The 20342-nt window shown below is 36.0% G+C and overlaps 1 protein-coding gene across 2 annotated transcripts in view; it reads right to left on the reverse strand.

Annotated features, from left to right (window-relative positions):
• LOC140162147 (protein kinase C beta type-like) overlaps positions 1-20342 on the reverse strand; it is a 163424-nt gene that overhangs the window by 136935 nt on the left and 6147 nt on the right. The window contains exon 1 of one of the 2 annotated variants that reach the window (XM_072185420.1): positions 8285-8348. The exons of the other annotated variant lie outside the window; for it this stretch is intronic. The gene's annotated coding sequence lies outside the window, so the exon portion shown is untranslated. Of the gene's footprint in view, positions 1-8284; positions 8349-20342 lie in introns of those variants that run through there. 2 annotated transcript variants of the gene reach the window in all.

Raw genomic sequence — 20342 nt, forward strand, 5'->3', positions numbered from 1 at the left:
GGGGGGAACGCGAAAGTTTCCGTTGAACCAGGAGGGGGATTGCTAAGTTTTAAAAGGAGAAATTCGGGAAACAAGGGGGAATCCGAAACGCGAGGGGACGCGAGGGGGGAACGCGAATTTCTTTGTCGATATTTTTTCCTAAACGCCCATTTTCCCCCTGCCGTAAATAACGATCGATCCCTTAGCAAAGCTAATACAAAGGTGAGTCTTGTATGAGAAACGTATAGCGAAATACGCGACACTATTTACCAGTTATAATACTGTCAACGGCCTTATGGCCTATTCAGATCCGGGTGGGGGGGGGGGCACTCAAGTATGATAGTGTACGCATGCGTGACCAATTTTTCTTTAAACACCCCCTATATGAGTTTTAACCTACCAGCAAATTTAAGCCCTTAATAAGGTAATTTAATATAAAATTTACCCCCTAATGTGTTTTTTGGCTAGTAAAAATGAAAAAATTTACCCTTTTTGGATTCGTAATTTACCAAAAATTTTAATAGGTACCCTAAACAAGTTGTTCAGTTTTAGAAAACTACCCTTATTCTTGAAAATTGGTGTTTTTTAGACCCTAAATGCGTCACTCGCGTAACTTGCCTTGCCCAAAAAACACCCATTTTTCCTTGTTTTTTTTGGTCACGCAGTCGTAAACACCATTTATGTGAGTCCCCCCCCGGATTCAGATCTGGGTACCCTCGTGGGTTAATTCGCAGGAATCAAATTCAAACAGTTTGATTTTGGTCACTATACTTGTACTACAGATCTACGCAAATCATATTTTCTCTTCGCATTACCAAACGAGTCGAGTCCTGTAACACGGTGGAACACACAGTGCAACTTCCATTTCTGCTTTTGTCATTATTGTCCTACAATACAGTCAAACAACCCCCAGTGGATCACCAGTGCCACGGTTGTTTGAAGTGATCATTTATTAAGTTTTCTAACAAAACATTATATAATGTTCAAGACCTAGACAATGCCAACAGCTATCACACTAATATACACATATAGTTCGGCTGCAAACTATTGTTTTATTTGGTTAGATGGTTTTGCCAGTTAAAGTATTTTTCTTTGCTGATTATTAATCTATAGGTGGTACAAAATGAGATTATGGGGGATGTAGAATTGTCACCACCACCCCTGGGCAATTCAAGATTTCCAAGGTCAAAGTTTATACAAGGGTCAAAATTCAAAATTGCATAATTTTTTAGTTTGACCCACCTCCGACTTATCGTTTCGGAGTTATAAGCCAAAAGGTCAAAGGTTAACTTTGAAGAAGCACAGGGGCTGAAAGAGATACAATACTCCAATTTTGATGAAAATGGTCTTAAATTGTTGGCAGTGTTATCTCAATCGAATAAAGAATAGTTATAACCAACTGTAATGACTCGTTACCTAGGTAAGCATTCAGAGAAGTACCAGTAGGTCAACATCAGTAGGACTCAATTGACAATGACCTAATTTGATGTGTTACCAAGGCAACAAGTCATTCTAGGTAGTTCAAACTATTCATTATTCGAGTTGTGGTACAGAAAGACCAATTTGAGACCATTTTCATCAAAATTGGAGCATTTTTCAATTTCAACCCCTGTGGAGTTCTCTATTTAACCTTTGACCTTTTTGCTCATAACTCCACAACGATAAGTCGTAGATATGTAAAACTATATATTTTCTGAATCCTTATGACAAGAGGAATAATTTGATATATGTTTGGACAAGTTTATAATTTTGACGCCTGTATAAACTTTGACCTTGGATATCTCGAATTGCCCAGGGGTGACAATTTTACACCCCTCGTAATTTCATTTTGTACCACCCACAGAACAATAATCCAGAAACAAAAACACTTCAACTGGCAAAACCAACCTACCTTGGTCTGCCACCGGACTAATAATTTATATTTAGCTCTTTTAAACATAGATTTTCGTTTCTATATCAAATTATTCATCTTTTTTCTTTTTTTTTGTTGTTGCTGTTTTTGTTGTTGTTTTGTTGGGTTTTTTTTGTGGTAATTTTTATTCTATAAACTGTAAATTTGAGTTCAAATTTAGGGCGCTATTTACAAATGTTTTGAATTTAAATTAGCCAAATAAAATGAGTTATTTCTTACATTTCATGAAATTTTTTGGAAATTTCCTTGCAATTTGTTAGTTTTTTTGATGTATTAATACCATTATACAATTGTGTACCCCTTGTAAAGATGCAAACAAGATTTAGATTAATAGCGCCATCATTGTTCAACTTTTCTTTAAAATGACTACAATTTACATGCCATCAAACAACCGTGTTCCAAAGGTTATTGAAACACGTTAATTACAGTCGTTCGTTGTTGTCGGCCGGTAGTGACCACTGAATGACCTTTGACCCAAAATCTGTGAACATCCTATAGACACAGGCAAATTTCAATGCATATGTGCAATTGGCGTCACTCAGCTCTGTTGTTTAATGCAGAAGATTCAATTTAAAGGTATTTTGTCTCGGACTTAATTACATTTGACCTCAAAGAAAAAAATAACACATATATACTGGGTAACAACATTTTATGTTTGAACATACCGGCTTTCAACTATGTTTTTCATGGCGAATCACCATTTCTATTCTAATCTAAACATGGTTCAAATTGACCTGGATGTGATTCAGTTTGCCTTCCCATAATTTATTTGCCGGAACAAAACAAAGATGGTGTTTCATGTTCATTTGATACTTTTGTCCGTGGCAACTATATTCCTGTCGATTGAATGAGTGGCAACTTAGACCGTGAAGACATGGGCGGTCAGAAGCGGCATATCCTTTGAAGCTATGCTAGTCTCGCCTGAACACAAGACCATCGTAAATGCAGTAGAATGTAAAATGGCGGCCTGAAGTAAAGCACCTATTATTTGCAGCACAACTCCCTCATTCTGAATTGTTTATGTTTTGTATTACTTTTCTAATGGCCTCTAAGCTAACCCAATATATCACCTTAACATGTAGTTTGGGTTCTTCATGTGTTATTGATCCAAAGTAAGTACATTTATTGAAATATTGCAAATGGCAGCTATTACATTCTACATATATCACCATGTTCAGTGATATTGTAACCTGAATCTCAATTAGAGTAGGAGGATGATTCCAGAAAAGTCCAATTGGATACTTTAGTACACATTTTAGCATCGGATACCAATCTCTAGCCTTATTGTATTGCCTGAGTACATGACGTACGGGTTTAACTACATGAAGATTCTGTTCATACTGATGCCCTTAAGGCGTAGACATATCATGCATAACAATCGTACGTTTGCCTAGATTTTGAAATCCAAATCACGTGGGAAATCCCTATTTTCCATATATATCGTATGAAAATGTACTAGTGGCAACTACTTTAAACTGCTGCGATTTAGTAGTTCACAGCATCTTGTGAATGGTAGTGAGCTTTGACAAAAATTGCATTGGTCCGTAGGTCATGTGGTTCTTGAGTAATGTTGTAAAAAGGGCTGAAACAACAACACTTTTGTATATGATTTGTAGAATGTACTTTGGCAAAAAATCAAAGTGTTATTTTTCAATAATATATTGATTAAGATAATGAAATATTTTGGATACTTCGACCAACTTAAGTGTACGAAACCCGGTACGAATAATCTACCAATATAAGGTCTACCTTAATATTAATTACATGCTTGTTTGTTTGTCAAGTTTGTTGTCATTTGTGACATGATCAAGGGGAATGAGTCACATGTCGGAAAAATTTCAATTACAAGCTTTTTTTTATCATTTTCTGGCGGTTTACGAATGCTACAATTTGATGCAATTAAAATCGGACATTTGTCAGTGGAGCATAATACAAATAAGAAAGGTAAATCAGGGCATTAAGCCTGCCAGGGTTAGCAACTATTTTAAACTGCTGCGATTTGGTAGTTCGCTGCATCTTGCGAATGGTAGTGAGCTTATGCAAAAATTGCATTGATCATTTTATATCGAATGTGTAGAAAAATTTAAATATCACAGATATACTTTTGTAAGTCCTGTGGTTCTTGAGTTATGTTGTAAAGAGGACTGAAACAAGAACAATTTTGTAAAACGTACATAACTCATCAACAACAATAAATTAAGCAAGTTTTCAAAGTATATGATTTGTAAACGTTTGCAAAACATCAAAGTATTATTTTTTTTCTGCTTCTACCAACAATACCTAGTCTACCCTAGTCTACCCTTTAGCTCAAATTTGCCATCCTTCGGTGTGTGACATTCGTTGAACAGTTCGTTGAAGACTGTGACATTATTTACTGTCAATGTTAACTTTAGCGCTCCCACTTGACAACTTATTCTTGTTAGTGCGATTGCCAAACAAAATATAGACGGTAGAGGTATCAAAATCTTCAGAAACAATTACAAAGAAACGTAGAATTTCAACCAATTTCTGCAAAATTTTAAATTATGTAAAAAAAGTTCAACATTCAACGAATATAAAATAACGTATCACCCGATGTTAGTCCAGCATTTAGAGAAATTAAAAACGTTAATAGCCTTTGCCCAAATTCTAGGCCTGTTACTGAGACTTGTTAACTTTTAAGTACTTAATTTTCAAATAATAGTATCCAGAATTGTCAAACTACCCATGTCAAGCACCTATTGGACATTTTGACCGTTTAATCGGCTTACATACATATCATAACAATAGGTCAGTCACGATTTTAGCTACAATTTGCAACTGAGGTATGTGACATACTCGATGCATAGTATGCTTTAGGCTTTGTGACTTTATTTACTGCCAATGTTAACTTTAGCGCTCCCACTTGAGAACTTAGCCTTATTAGAGCGATTGTCAAACAGGGTCTAGACGGACGAGACTTCAAAATCTCAAAGAAGAAAATTGGTAAAGAAAAGTTCAACATTCTACGAGTGTAAAAAACGTATAAGAAGTAACCAATATTGGTCAGCGTGTATTTGGTTAAATTGTATTACACTGTAACAAAGTAAAGTAAGGAAAATTAATTAATCTTCTGTAATTACTCCTTCATAAAGCCGTAGGCAGAGTATTTTTACAGTCTATTGTTGGTCCAGCGTTTTGAGAAATTCAGAAACTTGAAGTCTCATTTTAGGCGTTCCAATGTTTCAATGTATTGAAAATGGTTTTTTCAACATTGATTTGTCATTGTAATTGTGAATGTTCTTGACATGAAAAGGGGAATTAAATCGTACTTTTCTGACACTTTGTATTTTCTTGATTAATAAATTACAACCGAATCAGGAAAATCATAGTATGTCATTGCAATAAAAGTGACTGACAGTACATGATTTCAAAGCTTTGAAGTACAGGTTTCATTTAAATTATAATGTATCTCAAAAAGTCATCTTGGTGCGCATTACGTTTATAGCGCGGTTCACAAATTTTCAATGTAGTCAATGTTTTCAATGTTTTTATTTCAATGTTCAATGTTTTTAGAACATCGCAACAGCTTAGTTTCATTGCCCAAATTCTAGGCCTTACCTGAGCTTGTTCGTCATGTTTGTACTCTATATCTCAGCATTAACAGCTGCAATCTATGAGATAACGCTGACACTTCAATCAGGCAATACAACCGGGCAACCTGGTGACGTGAAGGGGGTCACTGGTCGGGGCATTTTTACAGGACAGGCAAGTGTCGCCAATAATCGGGCTTCTGATCGGAACCAACTTGCTCTGCGTGCTAGCCATGGGCTTCAACATAAAAATCCAAGATTTGAGATCTTTTCTGAAAATATCAAGAGCTATCTTAAGAACCAATGAACCAATACTAGGCTTGTTTGTACTCATTTTCATGCATTTTTCATGCTGATTCCAAATATGAAAATGTATAATTCTGACATTTTTGAATTTAAAAAAAAATTGAAACTTGTCGTCTGCAGTCGACGCCCGCGTGGAGAGAGTTAAAGAGGTCTTTTATCATGGTTCAGCTGCCCCGCCTTAACCATGCTAACCACTAACTTTATAGCATTTTAACACTACATCGACTTACATAAATATCCGGATAGAAAAGGTTAATCGTGACAGTAAGTCACAACTTTGCTAAACTTGTAGCTAGAATTTGTCACCGGTATGTGACATTCTTGATGCATAGTCCGCTGGAGGTATTGCGACTTTATATACTGTCAATGTTGAACTTAAACGCTCCTACTTCAGAACTTAGCCTTAACAAAGTCTAGACGGTTTCAAAATCTGAAGAACATTTGTGAAAACACCTCTACAGGGTGGTCCAAAAACAAAACCCAATTTCAAATGTTAATTTCTCAAAGTTAAAAAGCCAATTTCAAACTATTGTTGCGTATTCTGACAGACCATATGGACAGACCATCATTCTAAAAGTATTTGGTGACACAATGAACGCAAAATAATTTAAATTACAAATGTGGCCCAGTTTTAAGTCACATGGTCAAAATTAAGCTTGTCCACACGTATAAGGCCTTTTGGGTATAACGATATTTCATTTGTTTATTTCTACATGATGTTTTATGGCCAAATACAGGCATATGATAATGATAAGCGGGTATTAGTTAATTCTGCACTTACAATAAATTTACAATAAAGTAATAAAGTAGTACTCTCAAATTTCCTTCATCAATTTTACATACTTTAAAGATTTATACATGCTTGTATGCCTAACGCAATCTGCCTACTCATGGTTATTTCCAGATTCACACCACCAAATAGTATTATATGGTTGTGCGCCCTGAATGCATTTCTCAGAAAAAATCATAGATGGCCTAAAGAAGGCATTGAAATGAGCTGAAATTTGCAAAACTTGGATTGCTAAATTTGGATTGGTCATGATTAGTAATATCAAATCCTGCAAGTGTACCACAGACATGACAGATGGGAGAGATCAAGTATTTTTTAATGATTTTAAGCAGCCTTTTCTATACAGAAACACTGGCACGATTTTGCAAGTAAATTATGTAATTCCCAGATATCGTAGACTTTGAGGGCCAGTCGTAAAAATAATGACGGTCAACCTATATTTTTCCCAGTCAGAGGGATCAGGCTTGGGCTAATTTCAACCATCATAGCTGTCGCTAAGAACTGAGTCGCTGAGAACAAATGACGTTTCCTTGAGTTAAATTTAGTACATATCTGTATGGGGATTTTTTTGGTGATGTGAGATCTTCCATAATAACACAGGGTTGTACAGTAGGCGAGACAACAAATCGATTCTCGCAACGAGTCAAAATCAAAGTTCATCCCTATATCATGATATTACTAACTCATGCGTTAAGTTGATTCTATTGATTCTTGCAAGATGAATTTTTTCTTTACGCAAATTTCGATGAAATTGCACCACTGATCAGATACATCCCATGTGGACAAACTTCATTTTGACTATTTTACTTAATACTGGGCCACAGTTGTAATTCATTTTGTCACCAACTACTCTTAGAAAGATGGTCTTTCAGCATATTTAACACCAATGTGAAACAGACTTTTCAGTTGTAAAGTTGTTTTTGGAACACCCTACAATTTCTTAAAAGTCTACCATACTGCAGTTACTGTTCATTTTCCTATACACAATACACAGTGCCCTCACCATTGACGCGTGACCTCTACAAACAGTGAATGTTAGAGGTATAGGCCATTGCCTAGTTAACGTCACTGTGTGAAAAATAACCGGCCAATATTGTTTGTACTCTCTGAAATTCTAGAAAATATAGGTTTGTATTAAACATGTCCTAAATTTTTAGCTAATTTAGATATTTGGGAATATTCGCACGTTGGTGTTTTAATAAGGAAGGGCACGGCATGCCTGCAAAATTCCATGTGTAAATCGAATGCAACTTTTAGTGACTATCACTCACTTGTAGACCGCTCTCTTCCGAAGGGCATTAAAGCTAAACCACTTGACGGATATTTTTTGTACTTGACGTCAATCAAGAATAATGTATACATTACATGTAGGCTAAAAACTGAGTAGGTGGGGCATCTGCAAATATTCGTACTTCCCTGATATGTAAATGACATATAACAGCAAAAACAGCTCCCATATCTGTCCATAACTTGATCAGTGCAGCGAGCCAGGGGATTTCAAGTGGGTGATTATTGCTTGGCAAGTGCCATATTTGGGCATAAGTGCAGTCTACCATTCAATGTGGAGGATAGACTAGACTTTATCGATTGATTTGGCTGGAGTAATTTAATGTTAACCAGGTTTAAGTACTGCAAAGGTCGAATCATGTTTGCTGTGCAGCATAAGTGCACAATGCCACCCTTTAATAGTCGGTAAAACAGACATTCAACATTCTACGATTATAAAATAACATGTAATTACTTTACCTTAGTATCCAGTATTGGTCCGGCCTGTATTTGGTGAAATTCTGCGACACTGTAACGAAAAGAAGAAAATCAATTACTACATAATTAAAGCCTTATGACCATATCATTATATATAGCTAGTGATCAAACGCTTGTAGCTACAAAGTTCAAGTGTCTTCAAGGCAACTGGTTACGATTTGATGCATGGGCACGTTAACGACTTTTCGGTCAGTTACTAAACGGGAATCGCTTTTCCGACAAGCGACGGAAGCTGCGTCAAAAAAAAGGCTACTTTCCTGGCGATTGCTTATTATTTACGGGCATATAGGCAGAGGGTCGTTAATGTTGCCAATACTGCCAATCAATCGTTAGTCACATCGTTATGAAGAACAACCCAAACCAATGGCCTACTCGTATATCGCTATATGAAACAAGCGATTGTTAGTATGAATCCAGCTTCAATTTAAACTGTTGAATGTATTCTATGCGAATTGGAAAATGTCATCAAAACAATTGGGTTTGTAACAATGCTTCATATGTTATAATTGAGATTGGAAAGGTATTTGCAAAACTTGATTGGCAATTTGGCACAAACCGCTGAAACAGGAATTTTGATACGACAGGTTTGTATCGAGAATCATCCACACCACCAGATAACGTGTTACGAAACACAACCATAACAGTCTTAAAATGTAAACCGGTAAAATCCCTATGGCCTAATCAGATATGTGCCCTTATGGTATTTCTCGAATGTAGGTTTTCCTTTACCTGAATACCTGAATTCCCAATACCTCGATCTGCCGGGTTGATTCGAAGATATAAAATAAAACCAGTTTGCTTTGATAAAAATAATAATGCCGATTTATCAATTGCTATTGAAACAACGTCACATTTGCACACTTCATATTACATAAGCACTATGGGCTTGCTATATTATATTGTAGGTCGCGTGCGAGTTCGCTATTATTTCAGTTCCTTACTTCATTACACGCAAAGCCTACTTTCTCTCAAATTGACATCGGGAGGCTTGTTCAGAATTTGATACTTTTGTTTCAAAAGATTGTGAAATGCAAAGGCTTACATATTTTGTTATGTTGGTAACAACCTGAATAATATCACAGTAGGAGATGTTTCCGGAAATAAATCCAATTGGATACTTTCATACAATGTTTGCATCGGATACGAATCTCTCGTAGTCTTATTGTATTGCCTGAGTACATGACGTACGGGCTCAACTACGTGAAGATTCTGCTCATACTGACGCCTTAAGGCGTAGACATATCATGCATAATAGTCTTACGTTTGCCAAGATCTTGCAACTCAAATCACGGGGGAAATCCCTATTTTATAAAGTCACAACTTTGCAACGATTATTCTACCCATTCTACCTACAATATATGCCATCGGTATGTGACATTCTCGATGCATAGTGCGCTTGAAGCAGTGTGATTTTATTTACTGTTAATGTTAGCCCTCCCACTTGAGAACTTACCCTTTTTGCGCGATTGTCAAACAAAGTCTAGACGGTAGCGGTTTCAAAATGTTTAGAAAATATTTTATAAAACGTCTTTCCATTTCGACTACCTAATAAACAATCATCATTATACTTAAAAGGACATCCACAGCCTCATCTCCCCCACACACCTTTCTCAAAAAAAGTTAAGGTTTTTATAACCTCTGGCTACATAATATTTATCTTCCAGAAAAATCTTGCGGATTAATTCGTTTAGCAAATATATTGTAAAATTTGAATTACGTTCTGGTGTACCAGAACGAAACTACAATAATGGCCTATGGAGCAGTGTATTACACATAATCATACATAGCTTACAAACGCAAAATCGGAATCACCTGAAATTTTGGGATTGGGAATAATCTTTTTTCGTGGATATCTACTGTAAAATGTCATAAATAGAGGATGCTATAATCATAAAATAATTACTCTGCCTTAGAAGATTTTTATAGTTGATTACAACCATAAAGATAACTCATTACTCCCTGTGTTGTTAAGAACGTCCCAAACCATCGGCCTACTCGGATATCGCTGTATGGAACAAGGGATTGTTTAAAAATCCACTTTTAATTTTTACCCCATCAAAACAATTGCCTGTGTAAAAAGGACTTTAGCCAAGCTAATACAAAGGTGAGTCTTGTATGAGAAACTACCCCCAGATCAAGTCTAGCGAAATACGCGACTCACACTATTTACCAGTTATAATACTGTCAACGGCCTTATGGCCTATTCAGATCCCAGGGGGCCACTCAAGTATGATAGTGTACGCATGCGTGACCAAATTTTCTTTAAACCTAAATGAGTTTTACCCTACCAGCAAATTTAGGCCCTTAATAAGGTACCGTAACCACTCGGGTATAAGCCCACCCCCCCCTAGATGGCAGATTTCACTTCAAAAATGGGGGTGGGCTTATAACCGGGGAGGGACTAGTACTTGAATTTAGAAATAAGAAAAATCATCCCCATTTGTATATGCCCAATGTACCAGTAATTTCTATCATCTATGTCAATTTCTTAAAATTCTAAATGTGGAATGTTAATTATCAACTGATATTTTTTTATATTTGTTCTTAAGGGACCGTTCACAAACACTTGTTAGGGGGGGCCTGATGCAAAAAGGGGGGCCCTGAAATTTTCCTGGAAAAATTGAGTTTATATGCTTTTCTATGGGGTTGACCCAAAATTTAGTACTGGGCTTATAGCCGAGTGCACCCTTGTTCCCAGAATGTTCTGAAAAATAGGGGGTGGGCTTATACCTGAAGGTGGGCTTATACCCGGGTTGTTACGGGTAATTGAATATAAAATTTACCCCCTAATGTGTTTTTAGGCTAGTAAAAATGAACAAATGTACCCTTTTTGGACTCGTAATTTACCAAAAATTTGAATAGGTACCCTAAACAAGTTGTTTTAGAAAACTACCCTTATTCTTGAAAATCTGTGGTTTTTAGACCCTAAATGCGTCACTCGCGTAACTTGCCTTGCCGAAAAAAAAACACCCCTTTTTCCTTGTTTTTTTGGTCACGCATGCGTACAGACCATTTATGTGAGTGCCCCGGATTCAGATCTGGGTACCCTCGTGGTATTTCTCGCACTAATGACAAAGTTATCCACTTCTTCATCTTCTAAATAGCTTTATTTCCCTGTACCTCCACTACCTAAGTTCGAGCTCATGGGTTAATTCGCAGGAATCAAATTCAAACAGTTTGATTTTGGTCACTATACTTGTACTACAGATCTATGCAGGGGCGTAGCCAGCCTTTGAGTGTGTCCCTGACGCAAATCATATTTTCTCAATTCTCTTGGCATTACTAAACGAGTCCTGTAACACGGTGGAACCCACAGTGCAACATCCTTTTCTCCTTTTGCCATTATTATCCTACAATACAGTCAAACAACTTGACCCCCAGTGGATCACCAGTGATTGATTGGTTGTCACATTTGCTTGAAGTGATCATTTATTAAGTTTTCTAACAAAACATTATATAATGTTCAAGACCTAGACAATACCATCAGCTATTACACTAATATACGAGGGGGTATCAAAAAGTTTTAGAAATCGTCCAGAAGTGAAAGAGCTATATCAATGAAATTTTGTCAGTGCAATCACTGGTCCTCATGTACACTATGGTGCAAAAATGGTCTCATAAGTATGTTTACTTTTTTTTACAGGAGCTAGATGTCACTACCTGCCTATGTAACCGCATAACCAGCAAAATGGAGAAAATTGAGGCATGCAGCATGATTAAGTTACATTTTAAGGGTTACATTGCCCAGAAAATCTGTAATGAAATCAAAATTCCTTTTCCAAAAAGTGACAGTGACATCACAATCACCACCGAAGATAACTTTCATTTCGTCATCAATTTTCTAGGCACTGCAACCCTTCAAAAGCAGGATCTTAATAATGCTGCTTGCCTCAATTTTCTCAATCTTGCAGTTTATGCGCAGTAACTGGGGCAGCAGGTTATTGGCATCTAGTGCCACCTGTAAAAAAAGTAAACATACCTATGAGACCATTTTTGGACCATAATGTACATAAGGACCAGTGATTGCACTGACAAAATTTCATTGATATAGCACTTTCACTTCTGGGCGATTTCTAAAACTTTTTGATACCCCCTCGTACACATATATTTAGCTATTTTAAACATAGATTTTCGTTTCTATATCAAATTATTTATCTTTTTCTGTTGGGTTTTTTTGGGGGGGGGGTTGCGGTAATTTTTATTCTATAAACTGTAAATTTTAGTTGAAATTGAGGGCGCTATTTACAAATGTATAACTTTAAATTACCCAAATAAAATGAGTTATTTCTTACATTTCAATAAAAAAATTCTGATGTATTAATACCATTATACAATTGAATACATGAATACAAAAGCCACCTAAGTCCATGCGAAGTTATTTTGAGAGAAAAACCCGTGTATCATTTTAATTCTTTCAGTTAGATTTACCTGGTCAATATGGTAAGTTTTACGTGCAAATGAGTGGATTAACCTGTATTAGGTATGACGATTAGCATTTCAGGGACTTCGTGGGGTTCATTTTAAATTTTGGACTTTTTTTTAAATCATATACAAAGACAACAATGTTAGAATGAGATTACCACTAGTAAGATAATACAAAATAAAGCACACAGGTATATATAATGTTGATAAGCATTCTGCCATGTAATATAAACCACACACTTTCCTTTATTAAACCCATTTTTTGTTCAAAAGTCATTCTCTAGCAATGAATGTGTTACAAGTGGACTTTTATACATACTGGATTTCAATCAATGTGTTACAAGACTCAAATCATGGAATTGGGTGATTCTTTCATACATGCTATTTTTCACATGCCCAATAGACACAGAGAATGAATTTGAGTTGTTCTTTCATGCATATGACAGGCCTATGTATAGCAACAATTTCCCATGCTTAACTCAATTTGGCCAAAGTATGGACTTAGGTGGCTTTTGTATTCATATATTCAATTGTGTACCCCTTATAAAGATGCAAACAAGATTTAAGATTAATAGCGCCATCATTGTTCAACTTTTCTTTAAAATGACTACAATTTACATGCCATTAAACAACCGTGTACGTTGCAAAGGTTATTGAAGCACGTTAATTACAGTCGTTCGTTGTTGTACATGTAGACCGGTAGTGATCACTGAATGACCTTTGACCCCAAATCTGTCATCCTATAGACTAGACACTGGCAAATTTCAAACCCATAAGAAATGGCTAAAACTTGATTTTTAAACAGCAGAACGTCGACGTGTACAGCGTAGATAGCGCTGTTATGCAACCGCTTTATCCATCACTACGGAAGTAGTTGTGACCTCTGCAGGAAGTGACGTCGGACTCGACTACGACAGCGAATTTATTTGCCGGAACAAAACAAAGAAGGTGTTTCGTGTTCTTTTGATCCTTTTGTCCGTGGCAACGATCTTCCTGTCGATTGAATGAGTGGCAACATAGACCGTGAAGACATGGGCGGTCAACAGCGGCATATCTTTAGAAGCTATGTTAGTATCGCCTGAACACAAGACCATCGTAAATGCAGTAGAATGTAAAATGGCGGCCTTAAGTAAAGCACCTATTATTTGCAGCACAACTCCCTCATTCTGAATTGTTTATGTTTTGTATTAATTTCCTAATGGCCTCTAAGCTAACCCAATATATCACCTTAAGGCCAGAGTAATGGAAGACACATTCGTCCACGTCCGAATTTGAGATTTTTTGATATTTATCAACACTAAGATGTATTCTTTCACTTGAAACTGATAAAATACAACTTGCTAATATTTATTCGTATTTTTGCTTGATTTATTTCACCTCTTTTCAACTCTAAAAAGTCACATGGCTCAAGACAGCTTAGTAAATTGGCGGGAAATAATGAGTCAGAAATGCGCGAATGCGAAATATTGTGATTACGCGCGCGAATCGAGTCGCGTGACGCGGTGCAACTCTGCGCGTATGTCCAACGCAATCAAGGCGCATTCGGTATGTTGTTAACGCCAGCAAATGTGGTGTAAACAAAACAAAAATGTGCAGTCAAAATGCCACTTAGATTTTTTAATTATTTTGAATTTTGGCGCACTGAAAGCAGACATTATAGATTCATTGGTGCAAAAAGATGCATATTTAGACCGTGCACCAGATACAGCTTTTACAAGTGTGAAAGTCTTACCGTTTTAAAATTTAAGGACGTTTTGTGCATAATTTTGACATTGTTTTACTAAAACGTCGATTTCTCAGAGTTCACTTTTGACAATAATGCGCGATTTTTGTGACAAGATAACTCGAAAAATATGCAAGCAAAGGGTAAACTTTTTGCACTATCCTTTAGAGTACATCAAAGTCTAGGGAAGGTTTTTTCATTTTTTCAAAATATTTGTTTTAAACAAAAATATACACCATTATGTTCAATTTTTAGCTTAATAGAGTGACAAAATGGCTTTTTTCACATGTTTTTTTCAATAATTCGAAAAGAGACGAATTTAAAAAAAATAAAAAACCCTTCCCTATGTTCATGTCTCTTCTTCATGAAAAGCTAACTGACTTTTTTTTACTCCGAACGGCTTTTTTTCTAATTTGTCACAAAAAAATTGGGGTAAATAATTCAATTTTTGTGATTTTTTCAAAAACTTGAGATTTTTGAACAAATCTGACGTCACCATGGGATTCCTTGACTCATTTCCTTTCCAAAAATGTATAGTTTTATATACTTTGGACATACAATTCAGAAATAATGAAGCTCGAAAAGGTCCATATTCTCTCCCATTACTCTGCCCTTAACATGTAGTTTGGGTTCTTCATGTTTTATTGATCCAAAGTAAGTACATTTATTGAAATATTGCAAATGGCAGCTATTACATTCTACATATATCACCATGTTCAGTGATATTGTAACCTGAATCTCAATTAGAGTAGGAGGATGATTCCAGAAAAAGTCCAATTGGATACTTTAGTACACATTTTAGCATCGGATACGAATCTCTGGTACCGTTATTGTATTGCCTGAGTACATGACGTACGGGTTTAACTACATGAAGATTCTGTTCATACTGATGCCCTTAAGGCGTAGACATATCATGCATAACAATCGTACGTTTGCCTAGATTTTGAAACCCAAATCACGTGGGAAATCTCTATTTTCCATATATATCGTATGAAAATGTACTAGTGGCAACTACTTTAAACTGCTGCGATTTAGTAGTTCACAGCATCTTGTGAATGGTAGTGAGCTTTGGCGGCAAAAATTGCATTGGTCCGTAGGTCATGTGGTTCTTGAGTAATGTTGTAAAAGGGCTGAAACAACAACACTTTTGTATATGATTTATAGAATGAACTTTTGCAAAACATCAAAGTATTATTTTTCAATAATATATTGATTAAGATAATGAAAATCGATATTTTGGCTGCATCGACCAACAACACCTAGTCTACCCTTAAATGTACGAAACCCGGTACGAATAATCTACCAATATAAGGTCTACCATAATAATAATTACATGCTTGTTTGTTTGTTAAGTTTGTTGTCATTTGTGACATGATCAAGGGGAATGAGTCACATGTCGGCATTTTTACATCATTTTCTGGCGGTTTACGAATGCTACATTTTGATGCAAACCCCATTAAAATCGGACATTTGTCGGTGCAGCATGCAAATCAATAACGTGTAACCAGCTTACATACATATCCAAATAGAAAAGGTTAATTAGGGCATTAAGCCTGTTAAGGATAGCAAATATTTTAAACTGCTGCGATTTGGTAGTTCACTGCATCTTGCGTATGGTAGTGAGCTTTGGCAAAAAGTGCATTGATCATCTCATAGCGAACGTGTAGAAAAATTTAAATATCACAGATATACTTTTGTAGGTCCTGTGGTTCTTGAGTTATGTTGTAAAGAGGACTGAAACAAGAACAATTTGTAAAACGTACATAACTCATCAACAACAATACATTAAGCAAGTTTTCAAAGTATAAGATTTGTAGAGTAAACTTTTGCAAAACATCAAAGTATTATTTTTTTCTGCTTCGACCAACAATACCTAGTCTACCCTAGTCTACCCTTTGTGACATTCGCTGAACAGTTCGTTGAAGACTGTGACATTATTTACTGTCAATGTTAACTTTAGCGCTCCCACTTGACAACTTATTCTTGTTAGCGCGATTGTCAAACAAAGTACAGACGCTAGAGGTATCAAAATCTTCAGAAACAATTCTAAAGAAACGTAGAATATCAACCAATTTCTGCAAAATTTTAAATTATGTAAAAAAAGTTCAACATTCAACGAATATAAAATAACGTATCACCCGATGTTAGTCCAGCATTTAGAGAAATTAAAAATGTTAATAGCCTTTGCCCAAATTCTAGGCCTGTTACTGAGACTTGTTAACCTTTTATGTACTTAATTTTCAAATATATAGTTTCCAGAATGTTCAAACTACCCATGTCAAGCACCTATTGGACATTTTGACCGTGTAATCGGCTTACATACATATCCGAAAGGCAAAAGGCAAATCAGAACAATAAGTCAATCACGATTTTAGCTACAATTTGGAACTGGCATGTGACATACTCGATGCATTGTATGCTGGAGGCTGTGTGACTTTATTTACTGTCAATGTTAACTTTAGAACTTGAGAACTTAGCCTTCTTAGAGCGACTGTCAAACAGAGTCTAGACGGGTTAGACTTCGAACTTTCAAAGAAAAAAATCGGTAAAGAAAAGTTCAACATTTTACGAGTATAAAAAAAAGTATAATATAAAGTAACCAATATTTGGTTCAGCGTGTATTTGGTGAAATTGTATGACATCGTAACCATGTAAAGTAAGTACAATTCTGAATTAATGAAGTATTTTTACAGTCTATTGTTGGTCCAGCGTTTCGAGAAATTCAAAAACTTCAAAAAAGTTCAAAAAAGTCTCATTGCCCAAATTCTAAGCCTGTTACATGGGTTTGTTCGTCATGGGTTTGTATCTAGGCATTAACCATGTTTACAGCTAATGTTTTATGACCAAATACAGGCATGTGATAATGAACAGATGAAGGCATGATTAGCAGTCTAATAAAGAACTTTGGGAATAGGACTCGCTAAATATTTTAACCGGCGAGGTAGGTACCAGGGAATAATCACACGGCTTGGTAGATGCGTCTTGGTTCACTCGTCTCGACTAGTCCCTCAGATTGGTATTCGGTTCATCGTCTCTTCATCATAGATTTGGCCTGAGTAGGGGCGCTAAAATAAAGTTCTTCATAGAACCAGAGGTTCAACCAGGGACTTATTTAGGCTTTTAGAATCAGCCAAGCACGAGTATTATCACCCAAACATGAAGACAATCACAACCACAATTTACTGTTAATTAAGTTATATTTATTACTTACTACATCTTCTTCATTCGGTATGAAACTTTATATTAAAACTAACAAGAGAACTAGGAGTAGAACAAACTCCATTATCCAGTAATAATTAGCGAGAATTGTACTCGCTCTAAACTAAGAAGTTGTGTTCAAATCTTGACGCACACGGAGAGTTTATGGAGAGATGTTAACCATCTGAGTGAATGCCACAGACTACCATTCATTCTCAGTTTGCGTCGTACACAAGACATTCGTTCACAAAAGACCATTGTGACGTTTAACGATAGTCTAATCGAAATGATACGAGAGAGTGATCTCACTCGAGGTGAATGACACCATAGTTTTGAATAAATAAATAAATTAAAATAGAAGGCACGGGCTATAAAATAATATATCGCCACAACATACGCCCTCCCTAAAAGTTTTGGCGCCTGACAAAAGTAAATTTATTGAACACCAAATTTGTTCTACTTTCCAGTTCATAATTGAATTGCAAATTTCATTTATGTTTATACAATCATTGACTGTCTCTGATACAATTCAGGACATTTTTATAATTCATTGATTATTAAACAAAATTTTATGAAGGTATATCCATGCGATATAAATCCTCTTATCCTCGTCAGTGTATCCTCGTTATTGTTTCCTTGTTACGAAATGTAATTCATCGATGCATCGTCGTATCAGCATCTGTGGAACTCCTGATACCGAATTGACCCGAAAATTTTAATTAAAGGCCTAATTTTCAGGTAATTTCGGTTTCACGGAAAAAGTCAAGACTACATTGTATTTACATTACACAAACATATCCCTTACATACCCTTTCACGTTCTTAGACAAAACTCTTCTCCGGGGTTCCAAAATGAATACATCGAGATGGGAATATTTCTTTCGAGGATTTTCTCTGACTGATTTCCTTCAATATTGCAATATATTGTAACACACACAAGTACATATCGCGAAATACAATAATATACCTTACTTTACTTGAATCAAAAATAAAATGATGGTGGCATCAACATTACAATTCTACATTTCTTAATTTCTTAAATGTTTCATTACTTAATTACCTACAAACAATTTGTTCCAATATTGTACAAATCCACAACATACGCGCCAACCAAATATACATTCGGGTTCATTGTCATTATAAATCTAAATACATTATTTTGTGATAATCCAATTCCACACAATTACAAATAGTACAATTGTGACAAACTTTCAAATTACAATTCAAAATCAATTCAACATATAACTTTCTACATTTATCAAATGCCAAATATATTTGTTTTCATTTTGACGTCCTTGACTTTTATATTAGTCATTCATAAATTTGTAAATGCACAACAATCTTTATAAGTATTCTTTGATAATTACAAATCACATAATAATTATAATATTATGCCTAATTTCACATTTTTTTAAAGACATTATATTTTTCATACAGCCTTTTGATCGAGTTGCTTACAACTGATCTAACAATGATACTGATTCCATAGTCTGGCCTTTACAGTTTACCAGTAATTTTGACAGGGTTGGTCTTCAGAGACTCAAGAGCAGCTGCGTTCAAGTTTGTCTCTGGTTCCCAAGTGTTTCTTGATTTTGGAAAATCCCGCCACTTTATGAGATATTCTAGACGCCCATTTCTATAGCGTCCTCTGATAATATGCTCAATCACATATTCAGGAGTTTTATCCTGAACTGGTGGCAGACCTGGAATGATTGGAACCTTTGTTTTCTCAGATTCTTGTGTGGCCAAAAGAGGAAGAAAAGAGTCCTCAGGACAATCGTCTAGAACAAGTCCTGGAATTGGATCTCTTTGTTCTAAATCTGTTGGTTCAGTATCATTGCTTGGTCGGACATACCTATCATATGCAAATTTCATACGATTGATTGACGTGAATTGGTGTAGTAATCAATTTGTTGTTTTCTAGATTACGTACACGGAAATTGACTGGACCTGTTTGTTCAACAAGCAGGTATGGACCCGACCAGAATTTCTGAAGTTTGCGTGAAAGTCCTTGCTGCAATGCAGGAATATATACCCATACTGAGTCTCCAACTTGATAAGGAACTTCCGTTGCACTCTCATCGAAACGTTCTTTCATCTTGTTTTGATTTTGCTCTGCGTGACGTTGTGAGATCTTCCTCGCAATTTCTAATTGAGAGATTAGATGATGAATGTGCTCTCTGAGATTCTGTTCTGCATAATTGCAGTCTGACGTGAGCGTTACATCTAAAGGAAGTCTCGCTTCTCTACCATACAAAAGAAAGAACGGACTGAATCCAACGGAGTTTTCAGCAGGAGTTGTACGGTACGCAAACTGTATGGCTGTGATATATTGATCCCAATCAGTATGGAATTCATTTACATAGTGTGAAATTGTGTCTAAAATTACAGCATTGTACCGCTCTTGTATCGCGTTGCATTGTGGGTGATAACTTGAGGTATTCAATTTCTGTGTTCGCATGATTCGACACACTTCCAAAACGATCTTGCTCAGAAAATTTGTTCCTCTATCGCTTAATAACGTTTCTGGACAACCGTGGACACATATGACATTATCGAAAAATGCTCTTGCTATTGTGGAAGCATTTGTTACTTTCAAAGGTACCAAATGGGCCACCTGGTGCAGTGATCCGTAAAGCAAAGAACATAACGGTTGCCAGAGGTTGTAATTGGTAAAGGTCCTAAAATATCAACACTA

Source organism: Amphiura filiformis, chromosome 10 (genome assembly GCF_039555335.1).
Source record: "Amphiura filiformis chromosome 10, Afil_fr2py, whole genome shotgun sequence".
In the NCBI taxonomy this organism is placed as follows: Eukaryota; Metazoa; Echinodermata; class Ophiuroidea; order Amphilepidida; family Amphiuridae; genus Amphiura; species Amphiura filiformis.